The 18,666-nt window shown below is 42.6% G+C and overlaps 2 long non-coding RNA genes across 3 annotated transcripts; both read left to right on the top strand.

The window, feature by feature from the left end:
• Window positions 1-2,593: 2,593 nt before the first annotated feature.
• LOC310711715 lies at window positions 2,594-3,980 on the top strand. The gene is made up of 2 exons (XR_014528616.1): window positions 2,594-2,661; window positions 3,756-3,980. It is a non-coding gene; the product is annotated as an uncharacterized lncRNA (long non-coding RNA).
• Window positions 3,981-12,144: 8,164 nt separating this feature from the next.
• On the top strand, window positions 12,145-17,660 carry LOC310711450. Of its 2 annotated transcripts, XR_014528444.1 has the most exons (4): window positions 12,145-12,512; window positions 14,866-14,986; window positions 16,299-16,366; window positions 17,478-17,660. It is a non-coding gene; the product is annotated as an uncharacterized lncRNA (long non-coding RNA). The 2 variants fall into 2 exon arrangements; XR_014528443.1 differs by lacking the exon at window positions 16,299-16,366.
• The last annotated feature ends 1,006 nt before the right edge of the window (window positions 17,661-18,666 follow it).

The raw sequence follows: 18,666 nt of genomic DNA, 5'->3' as shown, positions 1-18,666 counted from the left end.
GGTAGATCTTGTGTCTTCCAGTACTTTGCAATCTTGTGTCTTCCAGTACTTTGCAATAAGTATTCTTGCTGCTGTTGTAGCATACATAAAGAAAGTTCTATCCTTCTTTGGCACCAATTGGCCAACCATGCCCAGGAGGAAGGCCTCTGGTTTCTTCAGAAAGGTATATTTAAATACTTTTTCATTTCATTATAGATCATCTCCCAGAAAGCCTTAATCCTTGGGCACGTCCACCAAAGGTGAAAGAATGTGCCTCCAGTTTCTTTACATTTCCAACATTTATTATTGGGCAAATGATAGATTTTTGCAAGCTTGACTGGTGTCATGTACCACCTGTATATCATTTTCATAATATTCTCTCTTAAGGCATTACATGCCGTAAACTTCATACCTGTGGTCCATAACTGTTCCCAGTCAGCCATCATTATGTTATGTCCAAGATCTTGTGCCCATTTAATCATAGCAGATTTCACCGTTTCATTCTGAGTATTCCATTTCAACAGCAAGTTATACATCTTTGACAGAATCTTGGTTTTGGGTTCTAACAGTTCTGTTTCCAATTTTGATTTTTCCACCTGGAAGCCAATTTTCTTGTCCAAATTATATGCCTCCATTATCTGATAATAATGAAGCCAATCTCGCACTTTATTTTTTAGTTTTTCAAAACTCTGCAATTTCAATCTGTCTCCCTCTTGTTCCAAAATCTCCCAATATTCCAGCCATTTGGCCTCCATATTGAGCTGGAATATTCCAGCCATATTTGGCCTCCATATTAACCACCTTGGGGTTTTATTTTCAAGTAGGTCCTTGAATCTTATCCAGACATTAAACAATGCTTTCCTGACAATATGATTTTTAAATGCTTTATGTGCTTTGGCCTTATCATACCATAAATATGCATGCCATCCAAATACATTATTAAAGCCTTCTAAATCCAAAATGTCTGTGTTTTCAAGAAGCAGCCATTCTTTCAGCCAGCAAAAAGCTGCTGATTCATAATAATGTTTAAGGTCTGGCAGGGCAAATCCACCTCTTTCCTTTGCATCCGTTAGTATTTTAAATTTTATTCTAGGCTTCTTGCCCTGACAGACAAATCTAGAACTATCTCTCTGCCACTTCTTGAAGCAATCCATTTTATCCAAAATTTGCAATGTTTGAAACAGAAATAACATTCTAGGCAATACATTCATTTTTATCGCAGCAATACGGCCTAGCAGTGAAAGCTTCAAATTTGACCAGATTTCTAGATCTTTTTTCACTTCAGTCCAGCATTTTTCATAATTGTCTTTAAATAAATTCCCATTTTTAGCTGTCATGTTAATCCCCAGGTATTTCACTTTCTTAACCACTGTTAAACCTGTCTCATTCTGAAACCTCTCTCTCTCAATCTCGGTTAAATTTTTCTCTAAAACCTTTGTTTTTAACTTATTTAGTTTAAATCCTGCAACCTGACCAAATTCTTGAATCAGTTCCAAAACTCTCCTGGTTTTAAAGCTACGGAAAGGGAGATAGTGTGGATTTGTGAAGTCCCGGGAACATTCCTTGTTTATGACGTAGGTGTGCTAAAAGCAGGAAGCTATTCTCCATTCTCTATTATTATCATTATGATTACTGTTATTAGTGTGCTCCATGCTCCCTAACCTGGTACCCTTCAGATTCTTTGGATGCTACAACACCTTTGACTGTTGGCCAAGTTGGCTGGAGCTGTAGTGTGAAACATCTGGAGGGCACTATGTGCATTCAGGAAGGCTGGTGTCATTGCACAATCAACCACTATGCATCAATGAAAGATTGTGGCTAATCCACCTGCAAACCTACTAATTTGATGGATGTCAATTTCACTGTAAGCCTACGTCCACCTCAAAGGACACTCACTCACTCACTCACTCACTCACTCACTCAATAAATAAATAAATAAATAAATAGTGGGCTTAGATTCATGGAATCTATTTAGTCATGCCCATTGATGCAAATCCAGACTACTCCTAGGACGGCGAAGATGGGATACAGTGCATTCTTGTTTACTAAGTGTCATGAATTCCCCTGAATAATTTTTAAGGATAGTTGTTTCTGCTGATATCCAAACAAACATTCCAGGAATCAGAGGCATGGTTGTTGCAGTGGAGGAAGCTGAATAGCTGTTCAATCATTTTAAATATGTACTGGCGTGTCAAGCAGTCTTGATAACAACGAGAGTAGTTGATTAAAAAGAAGATTTATTGCAAAAAAAACCCTAGATTCCATCTGAGCAGCAATCACAGCTGTCCATCTCTAAACCAAATATCTCCCTTCTAAGGGTGGGTGGGTGTTTCCTACAGCTGCCGAGATCTTGGGGAACAGGGGGTCAGCTCCCTCCCCTTCTTCATACTCTGACAATGCTCTTCCGTTGTCACTTCCTCCCTCTGAACTGCTTTCATTTCTAGTCTCTGTATTTTGTTCTTCACTGGCACACTATAATCCCCTGACTTGCAGTTAACTCTATCTCTTCCTGCCTGCTTTCTCTAGCTGACTGTAAATCTTCCCTGGGAGCTGGTTCATTCATGACATGGAGATTCATACTCAGATCTTAAGCTACATCTCTTTTTACTTCTAGGCCGGCAACATGTTCTTGTGATGACGACCCTAGCGTGGAAGACAATGAAGAGCATCTGAGCAGAAGAGGTTGGTTTGGACTGGAAGATTATGGGGGATGGAGCAAAAGGATGATGAGCTTTTAGATAGTCTCTGTGCTTTGGCAGCTTTCCTTTCTCCTCCAATGAATTATTTAAAAGTCCTTCTTCACTGAGAAATGCTATCCGCACGATTTATGGTCTTGATCATAGTTCGCTAACATCTTGTCTTGAGGGCACATGGGAGAGCAGGGAAATTTTTTTCAGGCATTACACATAAACTAAGGCGAACCACACACATCAATCCATTCCATGGGCTTTCGAGTGTGATTTGGGCAGTGAGAGGGACACCTAGGCTGGCAACTTCCTGGTCAAGATGGCTTTCTGTTTTGGCTGTTCTGTCCATGCCAAGTCCTCCTATTCCTTTAATTTTAGTGGACAAGAATTCAGCAGGTGTAACTTTGCTAACAAAGAAGTATCCATGATGGGAGGTTTCTGACCTGCCGAATGTCTATCTTTTGCTCAGATATTCAACAAGGTGAATACTGCTCAAGGAAGATGAGAAGGCAATCAATAGAGGACTTGGGAGGAGGTTGTGGGAGGGCAATAAGGATGAGCAGAGACCCAAGAAGCATGTAGTCATATCCAACTGATTTATATTCTGAATAGAGCTACTGGAATTAATGTAAGCCATTTTCTTTCATTTCAATGGGCCTACTTGAACTGGCACTAACATTGTATACAGGTAAACAACACAGTTTAGCCTTGAGAAAGGAAGAGTGAAAGGGAGAGGAGAGCACTCTTTAGATCCATGGAGGGCTGTCAGTTGGAAGATGGTAAAGAATCATGCTCTGCTGCCCCAGAGGAGAGGAGTGGATCTTACAGCTTAAGTTATAAGAGGGCAAATTTTGGTAGAACTTTAGGAGGCTATTTCTGTTGGTGAAATTTCTGTTGTTCTTGGGAGTGATAGAGCAAGTCTGCCCCTTCTTTTTTAGCAAGCCACAAATTGGGGATGCTTGTAATGAAAGGGACTGGACTAACTGACTTCCAAAGACCCTCTCAGCTCTCTTTTTCTGTGATTCCAGCTTTCTTGAGGGCTGATCTTTCAGAGTAATGAATCACATGTCCTCTACTTTCTACTCACAGATGCAAAGGAGGCTATGGCTAAAGAAAACTGAGAAGCAGATTGCAATCAACCCAGATGCTCAGCAGGTTCACCAAAAGATCTCAAAGGCACACCTTCACTGCTTGATACCTCCGCTCCATTCTCGTGTTCCATTAGCCCTGAACCCTGATTTTATGGGCAGTCACCCCAGTTGCCTCAAGGAACCTGTCAAAATTCAGCAATTGCAAATAAATTGTGGGCTTCAAGCCTGTTTGGTGTCTTGAATGTGAACCTACAAGATGTTTATTCTGAGGTGCCCCCACATACTGGGCCCTCCAACCTACTCTGAAAAGAAGAAATAGCTCTGCAAAACAATTGCATATGCTTCATGTCATATTCAAAGTGGTGTCCCCTTTTTAGGTAAATTGTTGGGCTCAAAAATATACCCGTGTCTGTCCAAACTGATAGTTTGATACATAGTAGTGAAGCTTTTCTCCAGAACTGAACCTCCTAGGAGAAAAGGGTAACCTGTTGAATTTCTCCCAGACACACACATCTGTTAAAGTCACCAAGAGACTCCAAACTAGACATGTATACAGTTTTACATTAATCTAAATATACTGTGAGTTCTCACTGAGTGCCCAGTCTTTAGCTTCTGAACAGCAGGGGACTTGCCTAAGCCTCATTGAACTGTCGTTACATTTTGCATTTGTTATTTGGGGTCAGGGAATCCTCTTACACCCACTCACACCTATTGCAGCAGATCACTTCCAGGGAGTATCTGATTGTAGAGAAACCCATCCCAGGAAAGATGTGTACTTCTTGCTAGTAAAAAAGTACAAAAAGTACAAAAAAGTACAAATGGTGGTTATTCAAAGGGTTACAACTTCAAGACAAGATCAATGCACTAGAGGGGTGGGGGTTCTGCTTCATAACTTCATTTCCAGCGGGAACACAGATGGGCTTCTGTGAACATGAAACATGAAAGCTCCAAGTCTGGGTACCCTTCTGGTTGTGGGCTCTGGACATCAGTCCCCCTGTACCTGCCTCTTGGAGGCACCATGTCTTTTGCATGCTTTAAAAGAGACCTTCTGAGCACATACAGAGTGCATTTCTATCCATGTATTCTTGAGTAGAATCACAGAATTGTTGAGCTGGAAGGATCCCTGAGGTTCATTTAGTTCAAGCCCCTGCAAAGCAGCTGTCCCATATAATGGGAATCAAGCCTGCAACCTTGGAATTACCAGAACCACGCTTTAGCCAACTGAGCTAACTAGGCTTGTCTCAGCTGTGTTTTGGACGAGATCAAATAGTCAGAAATACTAAAAGAGAAGGGAGCCCAAGATGGATATGCATGTTGTCGGCATGTGCATATTAGAAAAGAGTCAGCGTCTGCATTGACGTTTTTCAAGCAGCTGTACCAGATGAAGTTGCACCCTGGTGGTGATTTGGCAGCACACTTGAGACGTCTGGAGGCGATACGCTGTGAATTAATTCGAAGGGACATGGAGATTCCTGATATTCAGTATGTTTTTATCATTCTTTGTTCCCTTAACGAGGCCTTTGATGGTGTAGCTAGCCAGCAGGGAGAGCACGGGTCCTCCGCTACCCATGCCCTCCCTGCGCAGAAGACTTCCGCGCAGAGAAAGTAGGAGGAGACTGGGTGTCAAACAACTTTTATGTTGGAAAAGGTTTAAGAAACGCCCACTGACGGATTCTGCTAGCGACTGAGGCAGCCACGAAGTGAAGGGCTGTCCAGACTGAAAGGTTTAACAAGGCAACAAAGCCAGGAGAGGCGGCAACTTACGCACAAGCAACCCATACTCATTACATTAATAGATGTTAAAGAAAGAGGAAGACTTGCCCTTCCAGACTTAAAATTATATTATGAAGCGTCCTGTATCTGTTGGCTTAAAGGATAGATAGGTTTGGAAAATCCAGATATATTGGATTTGGAAGGATCTGATAATAGGTTTGGGTGGCACGCCTATCTGTGGTGTGAGAAGGTGAAAAGTGGAAATACACAAATGTTTTCTGAATCATATAGTAATACAATCATTATATTTTACATGAGAAAAGTATAAGAATTTATTGGAAAATAAGACCCTGTGGTGGATATCACCGCTAGAAGTATTAGCAGTTAAAAAACTCAATATGGAAAGAAGATGGTTAACTTATCGTGTGTTGTTGATAGAGGAGGAAAACCACTTGAAATTTGAGAAATATGAAAATATAAAGCATATGTTTACGGACTGGCTCCAATATCATCAAGTAAATGATATATTTAAAAGAGATAAAAAAGTAGGCTTTGGGAAAGAAATCTCAAGACTACAAAAAGATTTGTTGGAGAATAATGAAAAGGTTCTATCAAAAGTATATAAATTGCTGTTGGAGTGGGAGACAAAAGATGAAGAAGTGAAATCAGTAATGATACATTTGGCAAAAGATGTGGGGCATAATATACAATTTGAGGCATGAGAAAAGTTATGGAAGTTTGATTTCAAGTTTACAGCATGCTGTGCGTTAAAGGAAAATTATATGAAAGTGATGCATACATGGCATTTAGTTCCAGTCAAACTTGCAAAAATGTACCAAAAAATGTTGAATAAGTATTGGAAATGTAAAGATAATGAGGGCACATTTTTACCTATGTGGTGGACCTGTAAATTGGCAAAAGCTTATTGGGAAATGATATATAATGAGCTAAAGAAAAAGTTTAAAATAACTTTTATTAAAAAACCAGAAGCTTTTTTATTAGGTATAATAGGAGAAGAAATTCCAAAGAAGATAAAGGTCCTATTTATGCATGCAACGATAGCGACAAGAATGTTATGTGCCCAGAGCTGGAAGGTAGAAATGACCCCATCGAAAGAAGAATGGATAATGAAATCAATGGACTAGGCTGAAATGGTGAAAATGACTGGGAAGATCAGACACCAAGAGGACAATAAATTCAAAAAAGAGTGGAGGAATTTTATACCACATTTGAAGGAGCATTGCAGACACTTAAAAACATTGGCAGGCTTTGAGTAGCACTGGTGTTATTGTCGTTCGAAACTTAGATTCACAAAATGTTTAGGGGTATGCAAACCCCTGCGTCCCCGCGGAAAAAAAAGCACTGGAAATACTCGAAGAGAAGGGAGTTCAAGCTGGACAGGAATTTCTTAAAGATGAACTATTGAAGGTAGAAATGCATGTCGTTGTTCAATATATATATATTTATAAATATATTATATAATAATAATAATAAAATTTTATACCCCGCCCATCTGGCTGGGCTTCCCCAGCCACTCTGGGCGGCTTCCAAAAGAATATTAAAATACTATAATAAATCAAACATTAAAAGCTTCCCGAAACAGGGCTGCCTTCAGATATCTTCTAAAAGCCTGGTAGTTGTTGTTCTCTTTGACATCTGGTGCGAGGGTGTTCCACAGGGTAGGCGCCACTACCGAGAAGGCCCTCTGCCTGGTTCCCTGTAACTTGGCTTCTCACAGTGAGGGAACCGCCAGAAGGCCCTCGGTGCTGGACCTCAGTGTCCGGGTAGAATGATGGGGGTGGAGACGCTCCTTCAGATATACATATATTTATAAAAGGGAAGGAACTTAGGGGATGCTCATCAGATTTGCTGATGACACCAAACTGGGAGGTAGAATGCCAAGGAAGACAGAATCAGGATTCAAAATGATCTCAACGGTTTGTGGAACTGGGTCCAACACTAACAAAATGAATTTAAATAGGGACAAATGCAAAGTTGTACACTTAGGGAGGAATAACCAGCTGCACAAACATGAGATGTGGGGGGCACCTGACTTGTCAAGCAGTGCAGCTGAAAAGGATCTCAGGGTCTTAGTAAACAACAAGCTTAGCATGAGTCAACAATGTGATGCTGCAGTAGAAAAAGTGAATGACATCCTATTGTGCATCTGCAAAAGTATAGTGTCCCGATCAAGGGAAGTAATAGTACTGCTCTATGTTTCCTTGATCAGACCACACTAAGAGTACTGTGTCTAGCTCATGAAGTTCAAGAAACGTATTGATAAGCTGGAATGTACTCAGAGGAGGGTGACCAAGATGATCTCTAGTACGGTGTCCAGTTCTGGGCAACACAGTTAAAGAAGAATATTGATAAGTTGGAATGTTCCCTTGCCCTTGCCCTCTCACACACACAACTTTTAGAAAGGAAATGCACTTTTAGGGGCTGGAACTGCAATGTGAAAATGCCCTGCAAAGTGTGACAGGGACAAATAATGCAATGGAAGGTGTAGAAATACCCTGTAAATAATCAGGAAGGAATGTGGGATGAATGCTGCTTGTCATGCACTGTCCACACAGCATCCCCTGTAGGGATGCTTAATAAATGCCAGATATCCTCTGACCCTCTGCGTGATCCTCTGTGTGAGCTTTGTGGAAGGAAATTGGGAGGAAGCCTCAGTTGAATGCATCACCTGGAGGAGACCCCCCTCAACCTGTGATTGGCAGGCACCAAGGAGAGTCCATGTAGTGGCCAGGAGCTGTTGAGCAGCTCTCTTCATGGGCACTTAAGGCAGGCAGAGAGGCAATGGATAGGATCCAGGGCTGGAGTCATCCTTCACCCCAAGATTCTCCCCCACCTGCAGTCCATGTGGTATCTATCAATACAGCCTCTGCTCCTCTGTTTGGTGACAAGGAAGAAGAGAATGTGTTCTCAATTCTGCTGGATTTCCTTGTGTGCAGCTAAGTGGAGACAATGTCCAGCTCATTCAAGCACCACAAGGCAGGGAACAAAACCATTCCTGGCCCAATGAAGCTGCAAACACTTTCTGTAACAGATGTCCCATATCACCCCATCTTGCCAAGGTTGTCCTGGCTATTGATTCTACCTGTGTTATGGTTCGTCTGTTAAATTGCATTGCTATTTGGAATGAGACTTCCTCAGCAGATGACGTGTCTCATTTGTAGGTACAGGTGACTCTCAACTTATGGTGGGGTTAAGTTCCACTGACAGTGCCTAAAGTCAAAATGGGAGGTAGTCAAAACATGTTGGGTTCAATGGTAATTGGGATTGCAAAAGTTTCCAAGCCCACCTGATGCCCACACCCATTCTGCCCAGTTTACAACGTAAATTTCAAGTTGCCTGTACTAGAACTCTTTCATGGGTACCTGAAGTAGGCAATCAATGTTAAGGAGAGTCTGTGGCGCAGATGTAAAGTTCTGTGGTGTAGCTGTGGTGTTAGAGGGACATGGAATTTGGTTCAGATCTGCTCCTCGCCAGTCCTATCCCCACATCACCACCCTGCTTCAAGTCACATCACCAGCATATGGTCCTGTCCTTCTAAATTAGCACACAGCCAACCAACCAGGAGTGCAGGAGACCAGCCAGAGCAGAAGGAGACCTCAAGAAAAGAAGGGTGCACAACTGCCAGCAATCAGCCTAATCTCCTGCAGCCCTTAGCCTAATTTCACAGGGGTATCAATGAAAGAGGAAAGAAGGGCAAGGGGATGGCTTAGGGAGTGGGAGAGGGAGTTGGAGACCAAGGGAGAGAAGGAGATGGCATAAACAGAGAGAAAGGGAACTGCCCCACCCACCAGCATGGGGCACAGGGCACACCAGGACTTTGGTGGACTGGGTGATATTTCACTGTTTTAGAATGTCTTTGCATTGCCCTGCTTTTCAAATTGCTCTTCCTGGGCTCCTTGGGGAAGTTAGGCAGAATAAAAGTGCATATGTGATATCAATTGATTCGCAGCTGGGTGCAACTTGCTCAGAATGGCCTGACTGGCCCAGAGGGGATGCCAAATGGGCCGAATTAGGAACTTGTGGTTCACCTCCCTTGATCTGCTCCATATGACATGAAGGACAAGCAAATTTGAGGAAAATCTGTGTCCTGATTTGGGAGTGGGTTCCAGGGCCCAACCCACATATTGGGACCAGAAAAACCTGTTGGCACTTCTGGACAGACATATTGTAGGTTTACATTCAATACACCAAATGGCAGGTTTGAAGGCCATGATTTATTTTCAAATTCAGGGTTCTGGCAGGTCCTCTGAGGCAATGGTGGGTATTTTTTGGGGTGCCCATGAAACCTGGGTTCTGTGTTAAAGGAATAATGGAGCAGAGGTGGCATGCATTAGGCCTTTGAGATATTTTGGAGAACCTGCTTGGCATTTGGGTTGATTCCAGTCTGCTTTTCAGTTTTCCATGACCAGAGTCGCCTCTTCACCTGTGAGGAGAAAGTAGAGGGGAGGGGAAGCATAACTCTGAGAGATCAGCTGAAACTTTCTCTACCAAGCAGGCAGCAATCACAGAATTTGAGATCTGGGTGGGACTTTTAGTCTAATGCCTTCCCATGGCAGAAATCTGTAGCATGATACCCTCACTCACAGCTGGTCAACCAGACTATGTGCAGACTCGCCCTCTCATCCCCAAACATCCATCCTTAGGAAGAAGAAGAAGAAGAAGAGTTTGGATTTGATATCCCGCCTTTCACTCCCCTTCAGGAGTCTCAAAGCGGCTAACATTCTCCTTTCCCTTCCTCCCCCACAACAAACACTCTGTGAGGTGAGTGGGGCTGAGAGACTTCACAGAAGTGTGACTGGCCCAAGGCCACCCAGCAGCTGCATGTGGAGGAGCGGAGACGCGAACCCGGTTCCCCAGATTACGTGACTACCGCTCTTAACCACTACACCACACTGGCTCTCTTAGGGATTTGGATCTATTGTCTCATTGGCCCCCAGCTTTCCATCAAAATCACCCCCCCCCCAACTTAACCCCATGAGATCCACTCCTGCCCTTTAGGATTGCAAGGAACAATTTGCGGCCTCAATTTTAACCATGGGAGGCGAAAGCAGATATACAGATGCATGGGGATTATCCAATGAACTCATTCCCCACTAATCTCCCAATTCAGATCAGGGGTGCCTCATGCTGCATTTGAACTATCATAAATTGGTGGGGGAATATTAACCCCCACCTTGTACTTAAGGACTGAGTTGCATGACTTAACGTCTCTTCTCATTGGAGAACCAATGAGGTGATGAAAACTGTGAAGTGTTTGGGGGAAGTAACTCCCTGTGCTCTGTAACGGCTTGTCCCTGGCGGAACGAGTTTGTGAGTTCCAAACATCAATGAGCATCTTAATCTTGATTAAGATTAAAATACTAAGCATTTGGCTATTTAAACCAGCCAAAGGTGGGTTCTTCTGCTCAAGACATCTCTTGACTTCTCTGAAAGCAAACTTCTTTCCATCCCTAGTTTGGTAAGGACCGCATTTTCTCTTTGCCTGCAGCAGTTAGATACAACCCTGGCTGTTCCCCAGAAATACCTGGAAAAAAGAAACTGCAGATGGAAATGCTCTGAGAGATGAGGAAATTTGGGCCAGAATCTCCTGAGTGGAGTGCTGGGCTTTACGGCATTTTCAAATGCCCAATGTGTTTATTAGTGACCTTTCTTCTATATTGAAAATGATTTTATCATGCGACGTTATGTATAGCTGTGTTTAAAGGAGTAATTAACAATCTATTATTTAAACATCTTTCTATTTAAATATGTTATGTATGCTTCTATTTATGTATGCTTCTATTTATTGATACTCTTTATTGAATAGTTTTAGATGGTCCCTTTTGCTTAGGGAAGCACCAAATCAATTTCTGTCTGTATGCCTGTCTGAGAATTAACCAGAAGAGGGTCAGTATTTAATAAAAACATTCAAAAAGGGGGTGTGGGGTTTCCTTATGGTTCGTGTTTCCAGCAGCAATTGGAATTGATATTCTCTCTAGCAACATGGGACCTCATCTTTGCCAACCCCTTGGTGTGTCTTGTTCTGCAGACAAGACGTTACTTTCACTCTCCCTGGAGTTTAGGTAAGCAGAAGGGCAACCCAGGCCAGGTCTTTTAAGGTTAATTGGGGGCCCTTGCACAGCATCAGGTCAACTCAGGGGATGCTGACACTTTAGGAAACCCTCTCCACCTGATCCAGCACTAGCACTTTGAATGATTCAATTTCCTGGTGACCCTTAGTACAGTCCCTCTGTCCTGATGGCTCTAGATAGAGATAGAGAGCCACTGGAAGTCAGCTGGATTTTCTATGAAAGGTTGGTTGGCTGGAAAAAACATGGGATGTAACATTCCCAAAATACAGTGGTACCTCGGGTTAAGAACTTAATTCGTTCTGACTTCCGGGTTGGTCGCCCTTTCATGGCAGACAGGAGCTCTTTCAGGTGAAAAAGCTCTGCGCATTGAGACTGGGGGTGACTGCAACAGCGTTGTGGCACCCCGTTAAAAACCTCAGATCGAGCGTTCTGAGGACCTGGTGTTCCGGTGGGTACCCATAGCGACTCCCTCGCTTCCCGGTAAGCTCTGTTAGAGCCATGAAAGTGAGCCGAGATACGGGTTCTGAGGAATCAACGCGCTTCCCTCACTGCGTGAAGCTCCTGAGTCCGGCAATCGTGAGCAGCCAATTTCTCCGAGTAAACTTTAATCTGGACAATCATGAGTAAAAAGGATAATAATTTGACTAAAATTTGGAATGAAAGGGATTTAAATTACGGAGGTCGATCCCTTTCCGCTGGAGAAAAAGTGAAAGCAGTGCTTGTTTACCGAAGACGTAACTACAAAGAGGCTGTTTTACTTTCTAAGGAAATATCTCCAACCCAGCAGGGAGAAAGGGGGGAAATTTAACTGTTTTGTTATCCTGCTAGAAACTGTTAAAAGATCAGAAAAGACTATTGCTTTGGAAGTGGACCTCCCATCGGGGAACTGCCAGACTCCATTTTTATGATATAAAGGGAGAGGATACAATTACTTTCATTTTCCGCTCTGGGTAATACAAAGTTTCTGCTGCTCTCTGAACTTGTTTAAACTATTCATAAGGCTGTTTTACTCTCAACGCTTTGAATATAACTGTCTCAACAACATTAAGGGTTTCCAATTAAGAAATTAGAAGCCAAGGCTTAAAGAATAAGACTGGGTTTGGTGTTCAGAGGCGGTCTGGGCTGCCAGCTGGTGTTTGTGTCCAAAATCCCGTGACTGAGACTGAGTCACTTGACCTTGAATTATAAATAGCCATGCATGGGGCTGACAAGTTGAATAAACCAGAGAGTAAAACTAGAAGAGGTTCCAAATTTTGAAGAAACTGTGATGACTTTAATAACTGAAATAAAATCAGAGGTTACTGAAAATAAGCAGACGTTGAAGGAACTTCAAAGAGGTTTTGATGAACTAGGAAAAAATCAACAAGAAGTGAAACAACAGCTCTCGGAACACGAAACAAGACTTTTAGAATTGGAATCAGTTGAGAGTTTCTGATGTGGAACGATCCCATCAGGAGGCTCTTAACATGATTGCCCATCTCTAAAATGTATAATTTATTGTTGGAATGGCATACAAAGGGTGAACAAGTTAAATCTGTTATGATTGATTGGGCAAGAGATGTGGGTCACAATAGAATGATGGAATATTGGGAGAGGTTATGGAAGAAAGGGGTTAAGTTCACGGGAAGTACTGTATTAAAAGAAAATATTGTGAAAATGATGTATAGATGGTACTTAACCCTGGTGAAACTAGCAAAAATCTCCCACACTAATGATAACTTATGTTGGAAATGTAAAGAGAAAGAAGGCACTTTTTAAATATGTGGTGGACATGTTCCAAGGTGAAAGACTTCTGGGAAAAGATTTATAATGAATTTTTAAAAATGTTGAAAAATACATTTATTAAGAAGCCAGAAGCCTTTCTACTTGGAATAACAGGACCAGAATTGCCCAAGAAGGATTTTAGACTGTTTTTGTATGCCACTACAGCAGCAAGACTTTTATTAGCCAAAAAATGGAAATGGCAAGAAATACCGACAATAGAAGAATGGCAGATGAAGATGATGGACTTTTCGGAACTGGCTGACCTGACTGGAAGAATCCGTGACCAGAAAGAGGAGGAAACACAAGAAGATTGGAAGAAATTTAAAGAATATTTAGTGAGATATTGTAATATAAGATAATTAAGAAATCCCTAGAAGTAACAGATTAGGCTGAGGGATAGAAAAAGATTGATTGCGTGGCTATTCCCCCCCCCCACAGGTGGAATAAATAAAGACACTGGACACAAAGATTTAGGTTAATGGGCGAAAATGGCCACAACTTTATTGATTACAGGTAAGACCGCGTCGGCTGAAAGGAAGAAAAGGGGCGAGCCAAGGGCTGCCCTGACCTTAAGTGGCCTCTGGAAGGCCTGCCCCTGCAGCCAGCCGATTGGCTGGCGCTGCAGGGGGATGTAAACTAAGGGGAATCCCTGCTTCCCGCGAGGCTGGCGCCAACCTCGCGGGAGTGAGTGTGGGCGGGGTCGTGAGCCCGCAACCCCCCCTCCTCCTGAAGTTTGGTAGTGGCATAACAAAGATTATTATCGATTACAATTGGAAGTAAGGTTAATAAGTTAGTAATGAAAGAAGATACTGATGTTATAAATATGAAATTGGGAACTGCTAAATATGTAATATGATGAATTCCAGATTGGAGGGTGTTGAGGAAGTCTTTTAGCAATGTAAATACACCAGGGAATAAGAAGAAGAACAATTCTTTTATTTTGTGTGTTTTTATTGTTCTGAAGTTTTATTGTTGTGTCAAATGTATTTTTTTCTTTTTTGTTTTTGTCTATGTATTATAAGAGAAAACTAATAATTTTTTTGGAGGAAAAAAATAATAATTCGTTTTGGAGGTCCATTCTTAACATGAAACTGTTCTTAACCTGAAGCACCACTTTAGTTAATGGGGCCTCCCGCTGTTGCCGCGCCACCGGAGCACGATTTCTGTTCTCATCCTGAAGCAAAGATCTTAACCTGAGGTACTATTTCTGGGTTAGCGGAGTCTGTAACCTGCTTATGTAACCCGAGGTACCACTGTATTAGTTTACCGGAATAGGGTGGATTGAGGAGTAAGTTTCTAAAGACAAATCTGATACAGCATGTTGGCCATCTTACGTGAACAAGAATGGACATGGACTACAACATCCAATGAGTCAGGCTGCACAGTAGAGGGCATCCCTCAGATGTTTTGTGATATTTTCCTTTGTAGTACCACATTGTTGTAGATATTGCTCTCGTGGCCTCCATTGCTCTGCGCTTGCTGAGTTTTCTGGAGTTCAGTAAATATATAATTGCAAGTTCCTCCTGCTTCTCCTTTCAGTTGATTCAAAGCCAGTGCCCTCTCCATCCATCATGAAGCATCTTGTGATCTTGCTGTCTGTTCTGGCACTCATGAGCTGTACAAGGGACCAAGGTTGCGTACAGACATGTACAAAGAGTATGTAAGTATGAAAGGGAAAGGAAATTGTTTCAGATTCTTGGTGAGGACATCCTTGTACCTGGAGAGGCATGGCAGACTGGTGTGTAGCAGATGATAAAATCAGAAACAAAGGAAGGCCAGAGTCCCACAAGGAGTACTTCAAAGAGGGTGGAGTCTCAGGAACACATAAATGGGCACCCAGTTGGCCTTCTGGAAATTCCCCAGCAGGGAAAGGGTAGAGAGGCTCTCCTGGTTTTAAAGCTAAGGAAAGGGGGATAGGTGGGGATTTGTGAAGTCCCAGGAACATTCCTTGTTTATGACGTATGTGTACTCAAAGCAGGAAGCTATTCTCCATTCTCTATTATTATTATCATTATGATTACTGTTATTAGTGTGCGCCATGCTCCCTAACCTGGTACCCTTCAAATTCTTTGGATGCTACAACACCTCTGACTGTTGGCCAAGTTGGCTGGACCTGTAATGTGAAACATCTGGAGGGCACTTTGTGCGTTCAGGAAGGCTGGTGTCATTGCACAATCAACCACTCTGCATCAATGAAAGATTGTGGCTAATCCACCTGCAAACCTACTAATTTGATGGATGTCAATTTCACTGTAAGCCTACGTCCACCTCAAAGGACACTAACTAACTAACTAACTAACTAAATAGTGGGCTTAGATTCATGGAATCTATTTCGTCATGTCCAGTGATGCAAATCCAGACTACTCTGAGGACGGCAAAGATGGGATACAGTGCATTCTTGTTTACTAAGTGTCATGAATTCCCCTGAATAATTTTTAAGAATAGTTATTTCTGCTGATATCCAAACAAACATTCCAGGAATCAGAGGCATGGTTGTTGCGGTGGAGGAAGCTGAATAGCTGTTCAATCATTTTAAATATGTACTGGCGTGTCAAGGAGTCTTGATAACAACGAGCGTAGTTAATTAAAAAGAAGATTAATTCCAAAAAAACCCAGATTCCATCCGAGCAGCAATCACAGCTGTCCATCTCTAAACCAAATATCTCCCTTCTAAGGGTGGGTGGGTGTTTCCTACAGCTGCCGAGATCTTGGGGAACAGGGGGTCAGCTCCCTCCGCTTCTTCATTCTCTGACAATGCTCTTCCATGGTCATTTCCTCCCTCTGAACTGCTTTCATTTCTAGTCTCTGTATGTTGTACTTCGCTGGCACACTCTAATCTCCTGACTTGCAATTGACTCTATCTCTTCCTGCCTGCTTTCTCTAGCTGACTGTAGATCTTCCCTGGGAGCTGGTTCATTCATGACATGGAGATTCATACTCAGATCTTAAGCTACATCTCTTTTTACTTCTAGACCGGCAATATGTTTTTGTGGTAAACGCCCTAGCGTGAAAGCCAATGAAGAGCGTCTGAGCAGAGGAGGTTGGTTTGGACTGGAAAATTCTGGGGGATGGAGCAAAAGGATGATGAGCTTTTTAGATAGTCTCTGTGCTTTGGCAGCTTTCCTTTCTCCTCCAATGAATTATTTAAAAGTCCTTCTTCACTGAGAAATGAGATCCGCACCATTTATGGTCTTGATCATAGTTCGCTAACATCTTGTCTTGAGGGCACATGGGAGAGCAGGGAAATTTTTTTCAGGCATTACACATAAACTAAGGCCAACCACACACATCAATCCATTCCATGAGCTTCAGCAGAATTGACCTTTCAAGTGTGATTTGGGCAGTGAGAGGGACACCTAGGCTGGCAACTTCCTGGTCAAGATGGCTTTCTGTTTTGGCTGTTCTGTCCATGCCAAGTCCTCCTATTCCTTTAATTTTAGTGGACAAGAATTCAGCAGGTGTAACTTTGCTAACAAAGAAGTATCCATGATGGGAAGTTTCTGACCTGCTTGATGTCTATCTTTTGCTCAGATATTCAACAAGGTGAATACTGCTCAAGGAAGATGAGAAGGCAATCAATAGAGGACTTGGGAGGAGGTTGTGGGAGGGCAATAAGGATGAGCAGAGACCCAAGAAGCATGTAGTCATATCCAACTGATTTATATTCTGAACAGAGCCACTGGAATTAATGTAAGCCATTTTCTTTCATTTCAATGGGCCTACTTGAACTGGCACTAACATTGTATACAGGTAAACAACACAGTTTAGCCTTGAGAAAGGAAGAGTGAAAGGGAGAGGAGAGCACTCTTTAGATCCATGGAGGGCTGTCAGTTGGAAGATGGTAAAGAATCATGCTTTGCTGCCCCAGAGGAGAGGAGTGGATCTTACAGCTTAAGTTATAAGAGGGCAAATTTTGGTAGAACTTTAGGAGGCGATTTCTGTTGGTGAAATTTGTGTTGTTTTTGGGAGTGAGAGAGCAAGTCTGCCCCTTCTTTTTTAGCAAGCCACAAGTTGGGGATGCTTGTAATGAAAGGGACTGGACTAACTGACTTCCAAAGACCCTCTCAGCTCTCTAATTCTGTGATTCCAGCTTTCTTGAGGGCTGATCTTTCAGAGAAATTAATCACATGCCCTCTACTTTCTACTCACAGATGCAGAGGAGGCTATGGCTAAAGAAAACTGAGAAGCAGATTGCAATCAACCCAGATGCTCAGCAGGTTCACCAAAAGATCTCAAAGGCACACCTTTACTGCTTGATACCTCCACCCCATTCTCGTGTTCCATTAGCCTTGAACCCTGATTTTATGGGCAGTCACCCCAGTTGCCTCAAGGAACCTGTCAAAATTCAGCAATTGCAAATAAAATGTGGGCTTCAAGCCTGTTTGGTGTCTTGAATGTGAACCTACAAGATGTTTATTCTGAGGTGCCCCCACATACTGGGCCCTCCAACCTACTCTGAAAAGAAGAAACAGCTCTGCAAAACAATTGCATATGCTTCATGTCATATTCAAAGTGGTGTCCCCTTTTTAGGTAAATTGTTGGGCCCAAAAATATACTCGTGTCTGTCCACGCAAGTGAAGCTTTTCTCCAGAATTGAATCTCCTAGGAGAAAAGGGTAACCTGTTGAATTTCTCCCAGACACACACATCTGTTAAAATCACCAAGAGACTCCAAACTAGACATGTATACAGTTTTACATTAATCTAAATATACTGTGAGTTCTCACTGAGTGCCCAGTCTTTAGCTTCTGAGCAGCAGGGGACTTGCCTAAGCCTCATTGACCTGTTGTTACATTTTGCATTTGTTATTTGGCGTCAGGGAATCCTCTTACACCCACTCACACTTATTGCAGAAGATCACTTCCAGGGAGTATCTGATTGCAGAGGAAACCCACCCCAGGAAAGATGTGTACTTCTTGCCAGTAAAAAACAGAAGGACAAATTGTGGTTATTCAAAGGGTTACAACTTCAGGACAAGAACAATGCACTAGAGGGGTGGGGGTTCTGCTTCATAACTTCGTTTCCAGCGGGAACACAGATGGTCTTCTGAAAGAAAGAACATGAAATCTCCAAGTCTGGGTACCCTTCTGGCTGTGGGCCCTGGACATCAGTCCCCCTGTATCTGCCTCTTGGAGGCACCATGTCTTTTGCATGCTTTAAAAGAGCCCTTCTGAGCACACGCAGGGGGCGTTTCTATCCATGTATTCTTGAGTAGAATCACAGAATTGTTGAGCTGGAAGGAACCCTGAGGATCATTTAGTTCAAGCCCCTGCAAAGCAGCTGTGCCATATAACGGGAATCAAACCTGCAACCTTGGCATTACCAGCACCACGCTCTAGTC

Source organism: Podarcis liolepis, assembly GCF_965112155.1.
Source record: "Podarcis liolepis genome assembly, chromosome: 7".
Taxonomy (NCBI): Eukaryota; Metazoa; Chordata; class Lepidosauria; order Squamata; family Lacertidae; genus Podarcis; species Podarcis liolepis.
The sequence above is the reverse complement of the archived record's forward strand: the minus strand, read 5'-3'. Positions and strand labels throughout refer to the sequence as shown.